The sequence below is a fragment of the Pongo pygmaeus genome, chromosome 7 (assembly GCF_028885625.2).
Source record: "Pongo pygmaeus isolate AG05252 chromosome 7, NHGRI_mPonPyg2-v2.0_pri, whole genome shotgun sequence".
Taxonomy (NCBI): Eukaryota; Metazoa; Chordata; class Mammalia; order Primates; family Hominidae; genus Pongo; species Pongo pygmaeus.
In genome coordinates, this window is record NC_072380.2 from 110,132,638 (window position 1) to 110,145,250 (window position 12,613).

The 12,613-nt window shown below is 47.1% G+C and overlaps 1 long non-coding RNA gene across 1 annotated transcript in view; it reads right to left on the bottom strand.

Moving 5' to 3' along the window:
- Positions 1 to 12,613, bottom strand: part of LOC134740061 (uncharacterized) — a 51,665-nt gene that overhangs the window by 27,655 nt on the left and 11,397 nt on the right. Inside the window, exon 2 of the long non-coding RNA XR_010127327.1 lies at positions 3,756 to 3,856. This is a non-coding gene — a long non-coding RNA (uncharacterized LOC134740061). The remainder of the gene's footprint in view (positions 1 to 3,755; positions 3,857 to 12,613) is intronic.

Genomic DNA, 12,613 nt, shown 5'->3' on the forward strand with positions numbered 1-12,613 from the left:
CCTCGGCCTCCCAAAGTGCTGGGATTACAGGCATGAGCCACCACGCCCGGCCAATAAATCTAAATTTAAAGAGCCACATAGGCAATCACTTTAAGATCCAACTTAAATACCATCTCCTTCTGGACAATTCCCTTGATCTCCAGTCTTCATTCCTAACTCTTCTACATGCACACACACACAGACAATACACACACTCAGAGGCTCCTGCCTCTCTGCACAGCCCTGCCTGCATCTGCACCTCTCCAAAGATATCTATTGTACTCCATAGAAGGGCAGTAATGCTGCCCGACTTTGCTCAGTGTACTCTGTAAATTCCTTAAGGCGGGGTCTGTCATCTTTCCGCAGCACCACAGTGTTCTGCAGTGCCTTTCAACCAGTGGGAATGGAAGAGCTATTTGTTGGGTTTTAAGTGTTACGGCAATATTTGTGAATGTCTAAACAGAAATTGGCCTATGTGCAAATTTTCAGATATACATGTAAATTTGATACTTGCATTAGCATAGAACTCAATTCTGAGCTTAACAAACAAGAAAGTTAATTGAAAGTTCATTTTTAGAATTTATCGAGAATTTACCTAGGTTATTTTCATTTTATGCTGCACCAACCCTCACACTGATTTCTAGAGGATACTGATACCAAATTGTTTTCTGGATAACAGAAGTGATTTTAAAGTTTCTGGGGCTGGGCGCGGTGCTCATGCCTGTAATCCCCAGCAATTTGGGAGGCCGAGGTGAGCACATCACTTGAGACCAGGAGTTCAAGGCCAGCCAGGACAACATGTGGAGACCCTGTCTCCACAAAGAATACAAAAACTTAGCCTGGTGTGGTAGTGCGCACCTGTAGTCCCTAGCTGCTCAGAGGGCCTGAGGCTGGAGGGATAAGCTGAGCCCCAGGAGGTCGAGGCTGCAGTGAGCTGTGATCTCACCATTGCCCTCCAGCCTGAGCAACGGAGTGAGACCTTCTCAAAAAAACAAGTCAAAAAAAAAAAAAAAAAAAAAACTTTCTGGAAGCCTGCAGTCCTATTTTGCAATGTTTGCCATTTTCCAGCAGGAGCCAATGAAAACTTTTCTTTTCTCTATAATCATCTATCAAGTATAAAGAACTGCTTGCCATGTAGTATCTTCAACTAAAAGCAAAGCCTTTTTTTTTTCTTGAAACAGTCTTGCTCTTGTTGTTCAGGCTGGAGTGCAATGGCATGATCTTGGCTCACTGCAACCTCTGCCTCCCAGGTTCAAGCGATTCTCCTGCCTCAGCCTCCTGAGTAGCTGGGATTACAGGCACCCGCCAAAACACCTGGCTAATTTTTAATATTTTTAGTAGAGACGGAGTCTCACCATGTTGGTCAGGCTGGTCTCAAACTCCTGACCTCAAGTTATCTACCCACCTTGGCCTCCTAAAGCTTTGGGATTACAGGCATGAGCCACTGCACCCAGCCCCCCCCAAAAAAAACAAGAGTCTCTGTCGCCCAGGCTGGAGTGCAGTAGTGTGATTTTGGCTCACTGCGACCTCTACCTCCTGGATTCAAGCAATTCTCCTGCCTCAGCCTCCCAAGTAGCTGAGATTACAGGTGCCCGCCACCAAGCCCAGCTAAATTTTGTATATTTAGTAGAAACAGAGTTTCACCATGTTGGCCGAGCTGGTCTCAAACTCCTGACCTCAAGTGATCTGCCTGTCTCAGCCTCCCAAAGTGCTGGGATTACAGATGTGAGCCACCGTGGCTGGCCAAAGCAAAGCCTTTTTGAAAAAATAAACTTTTTTTGGCCGGGAGCGGTGGCTCACGCCTGTAATCCCAGCACTTTGGGAGGCTGAAGCAGGCGGATCACCTGAGGTCAGGAGTTTGAGACCAGCCTGATGAACATGAAGAAACCCCGTCTCTACTAAAAATACAAAATTAGCCAGGCGTGGTGGCGGGCACCTGTAATCCCACCTACTCAGGAGGCTGAGGCAGGAGAATCACTTGAACCTGGGAGACGGAGGTTGCAGTGAGCAGAGATTGTATTGTTGCACTCCAGCCTGGGCAACAAGAGTAAAACTCCATCTCAAAAAAAAAAAAAGTTAAAAAAAAGTTTTTGGGCTGGGCATGGTGGCTCACGCCTGTAATCTCAGCATTTTGGGAAGCCGAGGCAGGTGGATTACCTGAGGTCAGCAGTTCAAGACCAGCCTGACCAATGCGGTGAAACCCCGTCTCTACTAAAAGTACAAAAAAAAATTAGCCGGGTGTGGTGGTGCATGCCTGTAATCCCAGCTACTCAGGAGGCTGTAGCAGGATAATTGCTTTAACCCAGGAGATGAAGGTTGCTGTGAGCTGAGATCACGCCACTGCACTCTAGCCTGGGCAACAGAGGGAGACTCCGTCTCAAAATAATAATAATAATAAACTTTTTGTCGGGGAGGGATGGGGAGATGTTACTACAAGGATGCAAACTTTCAGCTAAACAGAAAGAACAAGTTTAAGAGATCTATTATATAACATGGTGACAATGGCTAATAACAATATATTGTATTATTTTTATTATTATTATTAGTTGAGATGGTGTCTTGCTCTGTCACCCAGGTTGGAGTGCAGTAGCATGATTACTGCTCACTGCCGCCTCGACCTCCTGGGCTTAAGTGATCCTCCCACCTCAGCCTCCCAAGTGGTTGAGACCACAGGCACATGCCACCATGCCTGACTAATTTATTTTTTAAATTTTTGTAGGCCGGGCATGGTGGCTCACACCTGTAATCCCAACACTTTGGGAGGCCAAGATGGGTGGATCATGAGGTCAGGAGTTTGAGACCAGCCTGGCCAACATGGTGAAACCCCGTCTCTACTAAAGACAAAAAAAATTAGCCGGGTGTGGTGGCACATGCCTGTAATCCCAGCGACTCGGGAGGCTGAGGCAGGAGAATCGCTTGAACCTGGGAGGCGGAGGTTGCAGTGAGCCGAGATCACGCCATTACACTCCAGCCTGGGAGACAGGGTGAGACTCCATCTCAATAAATAAATAAATAAATAAATTTGTAAAGACAGGGTCTCCCCATGTTGCCCAGGCTGGTCTTGAATTCCTGGGCTCAGGCAATCCTCCTGCCTCAGCCTCCCAAAGTGTTGGGATTACAGGCACGAGCCACTGAGCTCAGCTAATATATTGTATTCTTGAAAATTACAGGTCGGGCACAGTGGCTCACACCTGTAATCCCAACACTTTGGGAGGCCAAGGCAGGCAGATCACCTGAGACCAGCCTGGCAACATAGGGAGACCCCGTCTCTATAAAAATACAAAAATTAGCCAGGCATGGTGGTACGAGCCTGTAGTCCCAACTACTCAGAGGTTGAGGTGGGAGGATCACCTGAGCCTGAGAGACTGAGGCTGCAGTGAGTCATGATTGAACCACTGCACTCCAGCCCAGGCATCAGAATGAGACCTTGTCTCCAAAAACATAATAATAATAATTAAAAAAAAAAAGCAACTGGGGAAATGTACTTTCTGACAGTGCCACGAGTAAGGGTTTGATTCTATGTCTATGAACCTCAGATTTTTTCAATGAATAGCTATCATTTATGGAATATCTATAGTAGATGTTTTATGAGTATTATCTGAGATGCTCACAAAAGCTCAGGAAGTTAAGTTTTAGCCCCATTTCATAGTCCCAAATCCCAGAGAGGCTGTGCAGCTGGAAAGTGGCAAGGAATAGAACCAGGGTCCCAGCCGTCTTTCTAACTGAACATTTTTCAACCCTGTATTCCACGACACGTTTTTGGGCATTCGTCTTACCTGTCTCAGAACTGTGCTCCAGAGTGAAAGAATGCCAGTGAACCATTTCCTCTCACATGAGTTTACCATTCACATCAGCAAATTTGCATTTTAGAGAAGCCCTGCATCAAAGAAAAGCATTTATTTCATTTAGTTGTTTCCAAACACATTTGGATTTGGAACTATCTGTTCAAGGGATGCCTAGTAGCATCCTGGAAACTTGTACAGATGTTGAGTTGAGTTTTCCCCTTGCTCTGCAACTGAGGCCTTCAGCTGAGGAAAAAGGGGGCATTAAGTACCCCACATTCTAAAGAGAAATACCACCACTGGGGCATCATCCTGGTCCATGCCCTCCCATCTTGTCAATTCCCAACCCCTACCCGGAAAGACTGGGCTGGGGAGATGGGAAGGGAGTCACAAGAGTAGAACGTTGTTGGCTATGCACGGTGGCTCATGTCTGTAATCCCAGCACTTTGGGGGGCCAAGGTGGGCAGATCACTTGAACTCAAGAGTTTGAGATCTGCCTGGGAAACAAGGTGAAACCCCATCTCTACTAAAAATACAAAAAAATTAGCCGGGCTTGGTGGTGCGTGCCTGTAGTCTCAGCTACTCAGAAGGCTGAGGGGGAAGGATCACCTGAATCTGAGTGGCGGAGGTTGCAGTGAGTCAAGATTGTGCCACTGTACTCCAGCCTAGGCGACAGAGTGAGACACTGTCACAAAACGAAACAAAACGAAAAACCCTTCACAGCAACATATATGTTACAGGAAAGGGGGTCCAGATCCAGACTCTAAGAGAAGGTTTTTGGATCTCACGCAAGAAATTCAGGGCGAGTCCATAGAGTAAAGTGAAAGCAAGTTATTAGGAAAGTAAAGGAATAAAGAATTGGCTGGGCGCAGTGGCTCACGCCTGTAATCCCAGCACTTTGGGAGGCCAAGGTGGGCAGATCACCTGAGGTTGGGAGTTTGAGACCAGCCTGACCAACATGGAGAAACCTCGTCTCTACTAAAAATACAAAATTAGCCGGGCATGGTGGCACATTCCTGTAATCCCAGCTACTCAGGAGGCTGAGGCAGGAGAATCGCTTGAAACTGGGAGGCGGAGGTGGCCGTGAGCCGAGATCGTGCCATTGCACTCCAGCCTGGGCAACAAGAGCGAAACCGGCTCACAATAAATCAATCAATAAATAAATACAAAGAATGGCTACTCCATAGACAGAGCAGCCCTGATGGCTGCTGGTTGCCCATTTTTATGGTTATTTCTTGATATGCTGAACAAGGAGTAGATGATTCATGCCTCCCCTTTCTAGACCATATTTGGTAACTTCCTGACATTGCCATGGCATTTGTAAACCGTCATGGTGCAGTGAGGACGACCAGAGGTCACTCTCTTGGCCATCTTGATTTTGGTGGGTTTGGGCCAGCTTCTTTACTGCAACCTGTTTTATCAGCAAGGTCTTTATGACCTGTATTTTGTGCCAACCTCCTGTCTCATCCTGTAACTTAGAATGCCTTAACCATCTGGGAATGCAGCCCAGTAGGTCTCAGCCTCATTTTACCCAGCTCCTATTCAAGATGGAGTTGGTCTGGTTCACGTGCCTCTGACATCCAGACTGATGTTTGACCGAACAACTGAGTCTCACAGCTTGGCCAAGCTGACACATGAAATTAGCCATCACAACCTCCAAGAAGAAAATAACCTTCAAGTTAGAAAAAAAGACTCTCCCACCTGGGTATCATAACACATCGGAGAAACTGGAGTACAGAAGTGCAGGAGTCCCCATGGTGGATCCCAGGGCTCCCTCCTAACCCTCGCCACACACATGCTCTAAGATGGAATAGGGAGAAAAATGGAAACGCAGAGCAAGCGCACCCCCGCCCATCCCCACGCCACAAGCCTGGCCAGTGCTGTGGGAGAGTTTACTCAGGAGTTATAAACAGGACTGGACTTCTCTTTCTTTACTTCTTTTCTTTCTTTTTTCTTTTTTTTCATTTCCCATTAACTTTCCATAATTAATAGTCCAGTCCAAGCCCAGGAGCAGGGGCTCACGCCTGTAATCCCAGCACTTTGGAAGGCCAAGGTGGGTGGATCACTCGAGCTCTGGAGTTTGAGTCCGGCCTGGGCAATATGGGGAGACCCCATCTCTAAAAAAAAGTACAAAAAATTAGCCTGGTGTGGTGGTGTGCCCCTGTAGCACCAGCTACTTGGGAGGCTGAGGTGGGAGGATCACCTGAGTCTGGGATGTCGAGGCTGCAGTGAGCCATGATTGTGCCACTGCACTCCAGCCTGGGCAATAGAGTGAGACCCTGTCTCAAAAAAAAAAAAAAAAAAGTAAAGAAAAGAGGTTTTTTGGCTCAGAGTTCTGCAGGTTGTACAAGAAGCATGGCACCAGTCTCTGCTCAGCTTCCGGTGAGGGCCTGAGGCTACTTCCACTCATGGGGGAAGGTGAAGAGGAGGCAGCATGTGCAGAGACTGCCTGGCAAAAGAGAAGGCAAGAGAGAGCGGCGGGGAGGCACCAGGCTGTTTTCCGCAGCCAGCTCTCGTGGGACCAGTAACGGCGAGAACTCACTCACCCACCCACATCCAGGGTGTTAATCTAGTCAAGAGGGATCTGGAAAACTAAATAAATAAAAGAAAAAAATAAATAAACGAAAAAAAGAGGAATCTGCTCCCAAGACCCAAACACCTCCCATTAAACCCCACCTCCAACTGGGGATCAAATTTCAACATGAGTTTGTGCGGGGACAAACTACAGCACCATAAGAAAAGGCCCGGCACGGTGGCTTATGCCCGTAATTCCAGCACTTTGGGAGGCTGAGGCGGGTGGATCACCTGACCCTACCAGCTGGAGACCACCAGGCTGGCCAACACAAATACAAAATTTAGCCGGGTGTGGTGGCGTGAGCCTGTAATCCCAGCTACTTGGGAGGCTGGGGGAGAATCCCTTGAACCCGGGAGGCGGAGGTTGCGGTGAGCCGAGATGGCACCACTGCACTCCAGCCTGGGCAACAGAGCGAGACTCTGTCTTAAAACAAACAAACAAAAAAGTGTGTGATTAAAAAATAGAAAAATATTATTTTTATTCCTATCTCTAATTGGAAATGAACTTTTTTTTTTTTTTTTTTTTTTTTGAGATGGAGTCTCTCTCTGTCACCCAGGCTGGAGTGCAGTGGCGCGAGATCTGGGCTCACTGCAACCTCCGCCTCCCGGGTTCAAGATATTCTCTGCCTCAGCCTCCTAAGTAGCTGGAATGATTACAGGCGTTTGCTACCACACCTGGCTAATTTATTAATTTGTTTTGTTTTGTTTTTGAAATGGAGTCTTGCTCTGTCGCCCAGGCTGGAGTGCAGTGGAGCAATCTTGGCTCACTGCAACCTCCTCCTCCCGGGTTCAAGCAATTCCCTGCCTCAGCCTCCCAAGTAGCTGGGATTACAGGCGCCCGCCATCACGCCTGGCTAATTTTTGTATTTTTAGTAGAGATGGGGTTTCACCATCTTGGCCAGGCTGGTCTCGAACTCCTGACCTCGTGATCCACCCGCCTCGGCCTCCCGAAGTGCTGGGATTACAGGCGTGAGCCATCGTGCCCGGCCTGGAAATGAACTTATTTTCTCAGATATCAAGCTTAGGGAAATACGTCTTTTGAAGAATCTTTACAGAAATTCATGATGGTACCTGGGGCTTTCACGTTACACCAGACCTTTAATGCTGCGAACTTGTGACTAGGAAAGATAACTCTATGTGATGCTGTGTATCTCAGCTGGCTCTGAAAGCCTTTTTTGCATAAATTTCTACAACATGCAGAGTTCAAAGGAAAGTAGTATAGAATGTTACAAAGCTACATTCCCGGAAAGGGAATTAGAATTTATATCCAACATTTATTAGCCAATTGTTCATTTCCTTGGGGCTATAAAACTTAAAAGGGAAGAATGGCCAAGTGACATTTTTAAAGAGGAAATTGGGATGCTAATGAGGACATTTAAAATCGCTCACTCTGTCCTTATTTCAACCATTGTCTCAATTGAGATTTATTGAATACTTACTGTAAAAAGCACAAAATTAAACCTTCTCTGAAGGAAAAAGGAAGGTGAACCCAACAAGGCTTAGATCTGCTGCCAGGAATTTATTCCAAACATAGTACCGTATAAAATAGCCTGCCATTTGAGTTTACCACTGTATCTCTGGCACCCATAACTAGCCTGATTTAGGTACTCAAAAAATACTTATTTGGCCGGGCCCCGATGGCTCACACATGTAATCCCAGCACTTTGGGAGGCCAAAGCGGGCAGATCACTTGAGGTCAGGCGTTCATCACCAGCCTGACCAACATGGTGAAACCCTGTCTCTACTAAAAATACAAAAATTAGCCGGGCATGGTGGTGCATGCCTGTAATCCCAGCTACTCAGGAAGCTGAGGCAGGAGAATCGCTTAAACTACCAGGAGGCGGAGGTTGCAGTGAGCTGAGATTGCACCATTGCATTCCAGCCTAGGCAACAAAAGCGAAACTCCATCTCAAAAAAAAAAATGTATTTAATGAGAACATAGGCCAGCCATGGTGGCTCACGCCTGTAATCCCAGCATTTTCGGAAACCGAGGCAGGCGGATTACCTGAGGTCAGGAGTTCAAGACCAGCCTGGCCAACATGGTGAAACTCCGTCTTTACTAAAAATACAAAAATTAGCCAGGCATGGTGGCACACGCCTGTAATCCCAGCTACTCGAGAGGCTGAGGCAGGAGAATTGCTTGAACCCAGGAGATGGAGGTTGCAGTGAGCTATCGTGCCACTGCACTCCAGCCTAGCTGATTGATAGAGCAAGACTTCATCTCAAAAAAAAAAAAAAAAATGAGAACATAAATAAATAGATCCATGCCAAATGTGTTGCCCATTTTATAAAGAAGGTGTGCTTGGCCTGTCATGGTGGCTCACACCTGCAATCTCAGCAGTTTGGGAGGCCAAGGTGGGAGGATCTCTTGAGGCCAGGAGTTTGAGACCAGCCTGGGCAATATAGAGAGATCTTGGCTCTACAAAAAAAAAATTTTTTTTTAAATATATGGTTTATTTATTTATTTATTTATTTGAGACAGAGTTTCGCTCTGTTGCCCGGGCTGGAGTGCAGTGGCGTGATCTCGGCTCACCACAACCTCTGCCTCCCCGGGTTCAAGCGATTCTCCTGCCTCAGCCTCCCAAGTAGCTGGGATTACAGGCATGCACCACCACGCCCAGCTAATTTTGTACTTTTAGTAGAGACAAGGTTTCTCCATGTTGGTTAGGCTGGTCTCGAACTCCTGACCTCAGGAAATCCGCCTGCCTCAGCCTCCCAAAGTGCTGGGATTACAGGTGTGAGCCACCACGCCCGGCTAATATATTCTCTTATTTTCAAGACAGGGTCTTGCTCTGTCTCCCAGGCTGGAGTGCTGTGGCAAAATCACCAGTCACTGCAGCCTCCACTTCCCCAGCTCGAGCAACTCTCCCACCTCAGCCTCCTGAGTAGTTGGTACTACAAGTACACGCCACCATGCCTGGCTACGTTTTGTACTTTTTGTAGTGATGGAGTCTTCTTGTGTAGCCCAAACTGGTCTTGAACTCCTAGGCTCATGTGATCCTTCTGTGCTGTACTCCCAAAGTACTGGAATTACAGGCACCAGGCACCACACCACGCTACAATTTTTTTTTTTTTTTTAATTAGCAGAAGGTGGTGGCACAAGCCTGTAGTCCCAGCTACTTGGGAGGCTGAGGTTGGAGTATTGCTTGAGCCCAGGAGGTTGATGCTGCAATGAGCTGAGATCATGCCACTGCACTCTAGCCTGGGCAACAGAGCAAGACCTTGCCTCAAGAAAAAAAAAAGAGATGTGCTTGATCTAACCTGTTGTGTTACCTCTGTTCCTAAATTGAAGGCCAAAAAGCTACCCTTTCCTTTTCCAGTATTGAGTACCTGCTGTGTTCAAGCTACTGTGTTAGGTGCAGGGATACAACAGTCAGCAAGGAAACATGACAAACCAATCTTTTTACTGACTTGCTCTTAGAGGGGTAAGAAGGTAACTCTGGGGAAAGAGGATAAATGCCAGGATAAAGAAGGTAGGATGCCAAGATAGTGAACATTAGGGTCATCACAAGGGAACCCTGACTTATTTGGGTTAACATTGAAGGCTGCTAGCCTCTTCTAGAGCCATTGGGGAGGAGGAGTCTAGTTATGGCTGGATGCTGCAGAGTTGGGATGACGGCCATATGGGAAGGGCTCTAACTCCCTTTGCTTGTGATGTGGAGGTGAGAGTGGATGCAGTCAGCCTGGACCATGAGGTGACACACAGAACAGAAGTCTGTGCTTGGGCCAGGCACGGTGGCTCAGGCCTATAATCCCAACACTTTGGGAGGCCAAGGTGGGCAGATCACCTGAGGTCAGGAGTTCAAGACCAGCCTGGGCAACATGGTGAGACTCTCGCTATTCTTTTTTTTTTTTGAGACGGAGTTTCACTCTTGTTGCCCAGGCTGGAGTGCAGTGGCGCTATCTCAGCTCACTGCAACCTCCGCCTCTTGGGTTCAAGCGATTCTCCTGCCTCAGACTCCCAAGTAGCTGGTATTACAGGCGCCTGTATTTTTAGTACAGATGACCTCAGGTGATCCACCCACCTCAGCCTCCCAAAGTGCTGGGATTACAAGCATGAGCCACTGCGCCTGGCCTCTGTATTCTTTAAAATAAAATAAATAAAATTTTAAAAAAGAAGAAGAAGGAAGAAGGAAGGAGAAGGAGAAGAAGGAGGAGGCTGGTGCCCAGATATGAAAGAAGAAGAAAAGGAGCCAGGACCGTCATGACTGTCAAGCTGTCATACCACGCTGGACTCTGTTTCCACACTCATTTAACATGAGAAATTCAGTTTCTGTCTTGTTAAGCCACAGTTGTCACTTCTCTGTTATGAGTAGTCAAAAATTTCCCTAAGGGATACCAGCACCTAACTCAAGGGAAGTTAGAGAAGACCTGGCAAAGGACTTCACATCAAAGGTGAGACCTTGGTAGACAAATCAAAGAGGTGGAGAAAAGTGTACACGTTAGAGGGACCAGCGTGAGCACAGGAGACCTGGGGATGGGAAGTGTGCCAGGTCTGGAATTCGCTGCAGCTGCTCCCTGCAGTGCCGTTGGCTGGGGGAATCAGGCAGCGTGGGAGGAGAATGATGATGCTGAGTGATGAAGCCAGGAAGGACAGCAGGGACTGAATCAGAAAGAAGACCATGTATGCTGGGCACGGTGGCTTACTCCTTTAATCCCAGCACTTTGGGAGGCTGAGGTGAGTGGATCACCTGAGGTCAGGAATTTGAGACCAGCCTGGCCAACATGGTGAAACCCCGTCTCTACTAAAAATACAAAATTAGCCAGGCATGGTGGTACATGCCTGTAATCCCAGCTACTTGGGAGGCTGAGGCAGGAGAATCACTCAACTGGGGAGACAGAGGTTGCAGTGAGCCAAGATCATGCCATTGCACTTCAGCTTGAGCAATAAGACCTGTATGCCCAGTTAAGAGACTTGGCTTTAATGGTGCTAGGGGGCCATCAAGGGGTTTCTAGCAAGGGAGTGACATGGCTAGGTTTGCCTGAGCTTTCTGACTGACTATTCTGTGGAGAACCAGAGAAGCCCTTTTTTTTTTGAGATGGAGTCTGGATCTGTCACCCAGGCTGGAGTGCAGTGGCATGATGTCGGCTCACAGCAACCTCTGCCCCCCTGGGTTCAAGCAATTCTCCTGCCTCAGCCTCCCGAGTAGCTGGGATTACAGGTGCACGCCACCATTCCTGGCTCATTTTTTGTATTTTAGTGGAGACAGGGTTTCACTGTATTGCCCAGGCTGGTCTCAAACTCTTGAGAGCAAGCAATCCGCCCACCTCAGCCTCCCAAAGTGCTAGGATTACAGGCATGAGCCACTACGCCTGGCCCATTTATTACAAGTTTTATATGTTCCCCGAAATCCAAAAGAAAAGTAACCACCATAATGATCTGAGAATTATAGCATAGGAAATAAATGGTTTAAGGTCACAGAATCTAGGAGGTTTTGCTATGCAGCAAAATGTTTTCTGGGAATAACAATGTTGTACTCTCCAGTAACTAAGTGTATTAACCACAGCTCAGAATAAATGTTTGAAATAAGACTGCACTAAGACTTCAAGATAAACTGTTTTCAAATTGTGTGGCTAGAAATGAAATAGATAAGGAGAGAGATAGTTGATTTAATAGGAGACAGATGATATTTAGGAATTTTATTTCAATCATCACTCAGTTGGCCAAACTCTGAAAGTGTCTTATAGAAGGAACTCGGTATAAAAGATCCTAACTCAGTTTTAATCATCTCAGCAACAGCTACCCAATAGATTGCTTCCAAGTATTGGCATTTTGAAATCACAGAATCAATGAACAAATTACCAAGTAGTTTTTTTTTGTTTTGTTTTGTTTTGTTTTGAGATGGAGTCTCGCTCTGTTGCCTGGGCTGGAGTGCAGTGGTCTGATCTTGGCTCATTGCAACCTCCGCCTCCTGGGTTCAAGCGATTCTCATGCCTCAGCCTTTCAAGTAGCTGGGATTACAGGCATGCGCCACCATGCCCAGCTAATTTCTGTATTTTTAGTAGAGAGGGGTTTCACCATGTTGGCTAGTCTGATCTCAAACTCCTGACCTCAGGTGATCTGCCCACTTTGGCCTCCCAAAGTGCTGGGATTACAGGCTTGAGCCACAGGGCCCGGCCGCAAGTAATTATTTAACATCTGTTGGGGCTCAGAAACCAATACCCCAAAATATGGTGTTTTGACAGTGCCGAACTGACAAAGCCTCAAGGTTTCTCTGACCTGTACTCCGACCCGGACTGTTTCCCCCATAAAAGTGGAAGTTCCTTTATCTGCATAA